The sequence below is a fragment of the Octopus sinensis genome, unplaced genomic scaffold (assembly GCF_006345805.1).
Source record: "Octopus sinensis unplaced genomic scaffold, ASM634580v1 Contig12867, whole genome shotgun sequence".
NCBI classification, from domain to species: Eukaryota; Metazoa; Mollusca; class Cephalopoda; order Octopoda; family Octopodidae; genus Octopus; species Octopus sinensis.
In genome coordinates this window covers 1-7,500 of record NW_021832804.1, presented here as the reverse complement: position 1 = coordinate 7,500, position 7,500 = coordinate 1, and the positions used below count along the sequence as shown (strand labels likewise).

The 7,500-nt window shown below is 35.9% G+C and overlaps 1 long non-coding RNA gene across 1 annotated transcript in view; it reads left to right on the top strand.

The window, feature by feature from the left end:
- LOC118761382 overlaps positions 1-1,004 on the top strand; it is a 9,266-nt gene extending 8,262 nt beyond the window's left edge. Inside the window, exon 3 of the long non-coding RNA XR_004997333.1 lies at positions 873-1,004. This is a non-coding gene — a long non-coding RNA (uncharacterized LOC118761382). The remainder of the gene's footprint in view (positions 1-872) is intronic.
- The last annotated feature ends 6,496 nt before the right edge of the window (positions 1,005-7,500 follow it).

Below are 7,500 nucleotides of genomic sequence, written 5' to 3'. Positions count from 1 at the left end.
AATCTACCCAAATACTTATTACTTAAGGCCTAGTATTTATTCTATCGGTTACGTTTTGCCGTACCGCTAAGTTACGGGTAAGTAAACACTTCAACATTGGCTGTCAAGCGGGGTTAGGGACACATAAAGCTGCGAAGATACACGCATACACAAACACACACACACACAGACACACACATATACAAGTATATACATACATGGCAGGAGTGTTTGAGTTTTCTTCTACTAAATCCACTAACAAGACCGTCGGTCCGAGGCTATAGTAGAAAGCAATTGCCTAAGGGGCCACACAGTGGGACTGAACTCGGAACTATGTGGTTGTGAAGTAAATTTCTTACTACACAGCCACGATTGCACATAAGTTAATTCAAAGAATGTCATAAAGGCGCCCAGTACGTGGGCAATTGCCATTGTTCGCTATATTGAATTGAACGAACGCTGATAAGGATACATAGAGCAGAAACACTAGATAAGCGTTAACTGTGCATAAAGATATTCATGGGAAGTGAGAGGACATATTAGCTTCTCTGATTATCCAAATGGTCAGCGAACGTTTAAGGGAGAAAAATAGGCCGTTACATGGATAATTCCACAGAGAGACACCAAGAATGTGAAAAATCCTGCCCTGTCGTGTGAGTAAACACGTAGTGAAGATTTGAAGAGATTAATGCAGATATGTAGAAGAATGCACCTATCTGTGACTAACGATACTTATTCCACGGTTTTACTGGTTTCCAGGAAAAACGATCACTATTCAGAGTGAATGAGAAGTATTGCTCTTAAGAGTAGCTTCATAAAAAGGTTCGAACGGAAAGAGTTCAAACAATCGTATCATAAGACTTGTCTCAATTTACACTGAACATTGATTGGAGTAAAGGTTTCTGCCAACGTAACATGACAGACTTGGTTTAGGACCAATGTTGCTGTAGTTTAACCCCAGGAGACATCGTCTCCAGCTGGCTATATGACATGATCTGTGTCCTTATATTTTCGAACAAGGGAATCTAGCACCCCAACTCAGCTTGTTCGAAAATATAAAGACACAGATCGTATTTCTTTATTGCCCACAAGGGGCTATTCATAGAGAGGACAAACAAGGACAGACAAACGGATTAAGTCGATATATATATCGATCCCAGTACGTAACTGGTACTTAATTTATCGACCCCGAAAGGATGACGGCAAAGTCGACCTCGGCGGAATTTGAACTCAGAACGTAACAGCAGACGAAACATCGCTAAGCATTTCGCCCGGCGTGCTAACGTTTCTGCTAGCTCGCCGCCTTCGTGTCGTATAGCCAGATGGAGATGACTATAGCAACATTCGTCCTAAACCAGGACTGCCATGTTATGATGGCAAAAATCTTTACTCCAAAGTACTGTTGCTGAATATCTCTCGTTGTGAGATTTACAAATAGTAATTGATTGATTGTAAAAAAAAAAACTTCTTTGCCAACCACATGGTTTTGGGTTCAGTTCCAATGCGTGGCACCTTGGGCAAGTGTCTTCTACTACAGTTTCGGGCCGACCAAAGCCTTGTGAGTGGATTTGGCAGACGGAAAGCGAAAGAAGCCCGTAGCATACATAGATATATGTATGTATATATGTGTGTATTGTGTGTGCGCAATTTAGTTCACAGGCGATCTAGATGACTAGGCACGATGGGTAAGTGCTTTATAGCCGAGACGGGAGTTATGGAACCATTGTAGATTTCCGATGTAGCAGATATATAAGAGGACAACAAAAACTAAGGCAAGACAAATATTTCAAATCATAGACGTCATATTATTGAAAAAATTCAAAGTCTTACAGCAGTTTCTGGGGTATCTCAGGGTATAGGGCATTCCGTCATCAGTGACAAATGAAAAGGGTATAGATTAATAAAACGACGATATAGAGGATAGGAGAAAGGAATAAGGAGATGAAAAAAAAGAAGAAAGAGGGGGAAAAGAAGTTCGAATTTCCGATCGTATAGACGTTAATCCGTAAGTTCTTAGGTGAAATTCTGTGTAAATTCGTGTAGGTTAAAGTCATAATAGTGTAAATATTCAGAAATAAACGCGAACGTATCGACGTTCGGTAAAAGAATGGCAGCGGAAGTGGCTATTAAGGGGTAAAGAGAAATATGCATATATATATATGTTTATATATATATGCATGTATGTATGTGTCTTTGTGTCTATGTTTGTTCTTCATCACCCCTTGACAACCGATACTGGTGTGTTTACGTCCTCGTCACTTAGCGGTTCAGCAAAGGGATTGATAGAATAAGTAACAGGATTAAGAATAAGTAGTGGGGTCGATTCATTCAACCGAAAAGCTTTCCCATGCGGTGCCCCGGCATGGCCGCAGTCTTAATAGCTGAAATAACTAAAATGTAATAAATGAAAAATACTAGTCAGGTGGTATGATCCTATATTCCAGAAACAGCTGTAGTTGAACCCAGGAAGCCAGAAACTCTATATAGTTTTCGCATCCAAAGAGAAAGAGGGGGGACAGGGGTAGAGAAAATAACTGAGCATCGCAGACCATAAATGATTCAACACAACAAAAAATAAATAAAATATAAGTTACAATTCCTTCAGACAAAGCCGTTTTAAAGAAACAGAAAGAAAAGTCCTCGAAATAATTTGAATTCAAAAGTAGAATTATCAAAATGTGAGAATGTCCTGGGGCCAAAGAAAAATTGCACACCACTTATCACGAGGGAATTAGGTTCAATTGAAAACAAAAAAGAAATACAAAAAAGTAACGTGCCACTTGCAACGGCTGGAGATCGAGACAGACACGTGACTGATCCAAAAACATGTCCTCATTGGAATGGTGTATTCATTTTAGGAAAGATACGGGGTTGGTTTCCAGAATTTTTCTGAGATATGTGCTTTCTGTTAAAGGCCCACGGTTAAGACTTGAGAGAGAGAGAAAGAGAGTGAGAGAAAGAGAGTGAGAGAAAGAGACAGAGAGAACATAAGACAATGAAAAAGTAGTACATTATATCCATGAGGACGATGAATGGGGAGGAGAGGAAGGAGATGATGAGAAGGGAGAGGAAGAGGGGGAGGAGGAGGAGGAGGTGGGGTGAGGAAGAAGATAAGAAGGAGGGGGAGAAGGAGAAGGCGACGAAGAAGAAGAAGGAGGAGGAGGAGGAATAAGAAGAAGAAGAAGAAGAGAAAAACAACAACAACAACAATAAAGAGGAAGAGAAGAAGAAGAAGAAGAAGAAGAAGAAGAAGAAAAATGGACCTTCATCGACGTAGCCATACGTGCAGAGAAGAATATTGCTGACATGAGGACAAGACAGTAACCAAGACTTAGAATCGTCAAATGTAGCGTCAAATGTGAGGGAGGTCATTTGGGGTCCTGGGGAAGAGATCAATACTCTGGCATCAAAAGCTACAAATACAAACTTTATGTCAAGTATTCAGTAGGCAGCAATACTTGGAACAGCGCATGCGTTGAGGAACGCGTTGCGTCACTAAGGTGCTGTATGCAGATGAGACGTGACATGGATAAAAGAGAATAATAATAATAATAATAATAATAATAATAATAATAATAATAATAATGATAATGATAATGATAATGATAATAATAATAATACTAATAATAATAATAATAATATAATAATAATAATAATAATAATGATAATAATAATAACAACAATAAAATAATGATATAATAATAAAAATAATAATAATAATGATAATAATAATAAAAATAATAATATAATATAGTAATAATAATGATGATAATAATAATAATAATAATGATAGTAAAAATAATAATAATAATGATGATGATGATGATGATAATAATAATAATAATAATAATAATAATAATAATAATAATAATAATAATAACAACAACAACAACAACAACAATGATAATAATAATAATAATAATAATAATGATTATTATTATTATATTATTATTATTATTATTATTATTATTATTATTATAACAATAACAGGTCATTCTTTCTCAACTCATAGTGTGCGTTGACTTTGCGTATGACTACAGAGGTGAATAATAAAGGTGAACAAGTTTCTCCCTGGACGATACCTGTTTTGATTTGACCCCCTCGGCTGAGCTCTGGTCGTTGAGGAAGAGACGTGTTTTCCAACTAAGCCTGTCGTTCTTCATCATTGCTCAGCTATTCCGCACATGCTGAGTGTTTCCAAAATGCACGAATGCGGCCTTTTGAAAACCTATCCATATACAACTTTGCACAATTTTTTGGTACCGTTTTCAGTTCTTCATTACAACCGTGTCTATCACAAGAAGGTCCTTGGTGCCCTTAGATCCTTTTCGGCATCCCTTTTGTTCTAGGTAAGTAGAGTGTTTTCCGCAAAGAACATATATTTTCCATGCGAGCATGCCTATTAACACTTTCCATAAAGAGAAGCAATGGGTCGGTAATTGCCGACCTCATTGCCCTTTGACCGATCTTTCATCCATTCCACACCACTCTGTATACAATTGTCTAATGGCAATGCAATTTGTTTGTGTATTATTCATTGTGTATTGTTGTGCTCCATGTCTTGGGCCCTTGTGATCAATCAAAGAAATCATTATTAATATTTTTGTCGTAGTAAAGCTTGTTTGCCAACATAATTTGGCAGTCTTGGTTTAGGACTAATGTTACTGTAATTTAGCCGCAGGAGATATTGTCTCCAACTGGCTATACGACATGTTCTGTGTCCTTATATTCGTCCTAAACGAGGACTACCATGTTATGTTGGCAAACAATCTTTACTACAAAGTACTGTTGCTGAATATCTCACGTTGTGGGATTTACAAGTGTTAATTTTCTAATATTTTTGTTGTTGCTATCAAGGCAGTGCGCTGGCAAAATCTTTACGATACCGGACAAAATGCTTGTCGGTATTACTTCTGGCTTTACGGTCAGTGTTCAAATACACCCCACCCAGGTTGAGTTAGCCTTTCATCCTATCGGGTTACGATTAAATATGTACGAATAGAGCACGTGGTGGGGGAAGGTCGATGTCATTGACATCTCCCTCCTCAAAATTGCGGGCGTTGTGCGGAAACAAGTGGGAATAATTAACAAAATGATGATGATAATGATGACGACGACGATGAAGATAATGCTGATAACGACGGTGGCGGCGATGGAGTTGTTGTTGTTGGTGGTGGTTGTGGTGGTGGCGGCAGTAGTGGTGATGGGGGCGGCGGTGGTGATGGTGGTGGTGGTGGTGGTGGTAGTGGATGTGAGGGTAGCGGTGGTATTGATAATATTATTGGAGTGCTAAAATTTTATGTCTATTTTTTTTCTGGTGTAATTTAAAGAATTAACGTCTATTTTCTCGAAATGGCGAAAGATAATTTCACTTCAAACTATGACGAAACGGTAGAGGAGAGAATTAGTAGAATTAGAACAAACGAAATAACAAAAAAAAGAAAAACTAAAAACAAACAACCAAATCTAATACAAATAATAACACAGACATTAAAACAGGTAAAAAAAAATAGTAAATAAATAATAGATTAAAGATTTTAAATACAAAATGATAATAATTTACTTGCCTGTGGTTGGCTCTATTGAAACGTGCGTTGATGTTATGTATTGTACCACACCAATATATACACACATAGATACATACATACATACATACATATATGCATATGTGTATATATATACACACATATATACACACACATATGTATATACACATATATATATATATGTATATATATAATGCATGTATGTATATGTGTATATGTGTGTGGCAGTATGAATGAATGTTATACAAATACATCTGTGTATATAATCATATATAAAGCATTAATATATGTATATATATATAAACATATACAGGCATGCATACCACATATATACACACTCATATATATATATATATATATATATATATATATATATATATATACATGTATATATAAACCAATATATATCTACATGTGTTTATACCCAGATATATGAACGTGTTTTCAAATGTGTATGCATAAATGAGTATATATGTACACACACAGACACAGACACACAGACACACGCACACACACATATATATGTGTGTCTGTGTTTGTATGTGTGTATGAATGCGTTTGTATGTATGTATCTATAGATATATATATATATATATGTAATAATACAGACACATATGCATACATACACACGCATACACATATAAACATTCTCTCACACGCTATCACACTTCTTTTTGTTTGCTAAAATGTATAATTTTCTGTTTTCAATATCCAAGCGAAAAATCGATGAAGAATCTATTGCCGGACGATTCAAAACAGATTAAAATTCTGTCTAACCGGAAGTCTTAAGGTTTCTTCTGGTTGAAAAAAAAAGAACAAACAAATAAAAAGCATTTAAGAAAATCACATTAGAAAAACAAATTTATATAAAAACGGATAACAGGTATATTGGGCTGTGTAACAACAATAACCACGAGAATAAAGTCGAACGATAATGAGAAGAATAAAGTCTTCGTTGTGTTGGAATTTGTCTTTTCCTTAAAGTATATCATTGTTTTATTTATGTTTCTGTTATTGCGTTCTGAAAGTGACAATTTGAATGTTAATGCGGATTAGCTGGTTAAGTAGATTGGTTTTCTTTGATTAGATGTGCAGATTCCTAGTTCGATACAACCTAAAGATATCTGTAGGTAGGTATGCATGTATATAGGTATGCATGTATGTAATGTAATGTATATATCTATAATATATATATATATCTATATATCTATATATATATGATATATGTATATATATATAGTATTATATGTATATATCTTATATAGATAGAGAGAGACAGAGAGACAACAGACAGACAGACAGATAGATAGATAGATAGATAGATAGATAGATAGATAGATAGATAGATAGATAGATAGATAGATAGATAGATATTACATATGTGTCATATGCATACATATATCCATATACATGTGTATATATACATGTGTATATATACATGCGTATATGTACATGTGACTGAAAGTAGTAATAAATAAAAGATAAAAGATACACACACTCACACATACACACAAACACACACACACATATAGCTACGTGGTTAATGATTTTGCTTTGCACCCACGTGGTTTTGCGTTCAATCCTACAGGACACCTTGGGGAAGGAAGTATCTTCTATGACAGTCCCTTCTCGACGCATGCGTTGTGAGTGAATATTGTAGACGGTCAATATGCGTCAGCTTGTCGTTTTATGTGTTTGTATCTATGTATATGCTTGAATCTGTGTGAGTGTGTGTGCTCGCATGTGGTTCTTTGTCTTTGGTGTTTGTCTCTTCACCGCCACTGCTTGACAACCGGTGTTGCTCTGTTTATTGCTCTCATAACTTGGCGGTTCGGTGAAAACGATCGACAATAAATGTACCAGATTTATAAAAGTATGAAGTCGAGTTTATTCGACTAAAACTTTGAAAGCCCTGCCCCAGCATGGCCACAGTTCAGTGACTGAAGAGCATTAATGATAATCGATACTTTCTCTG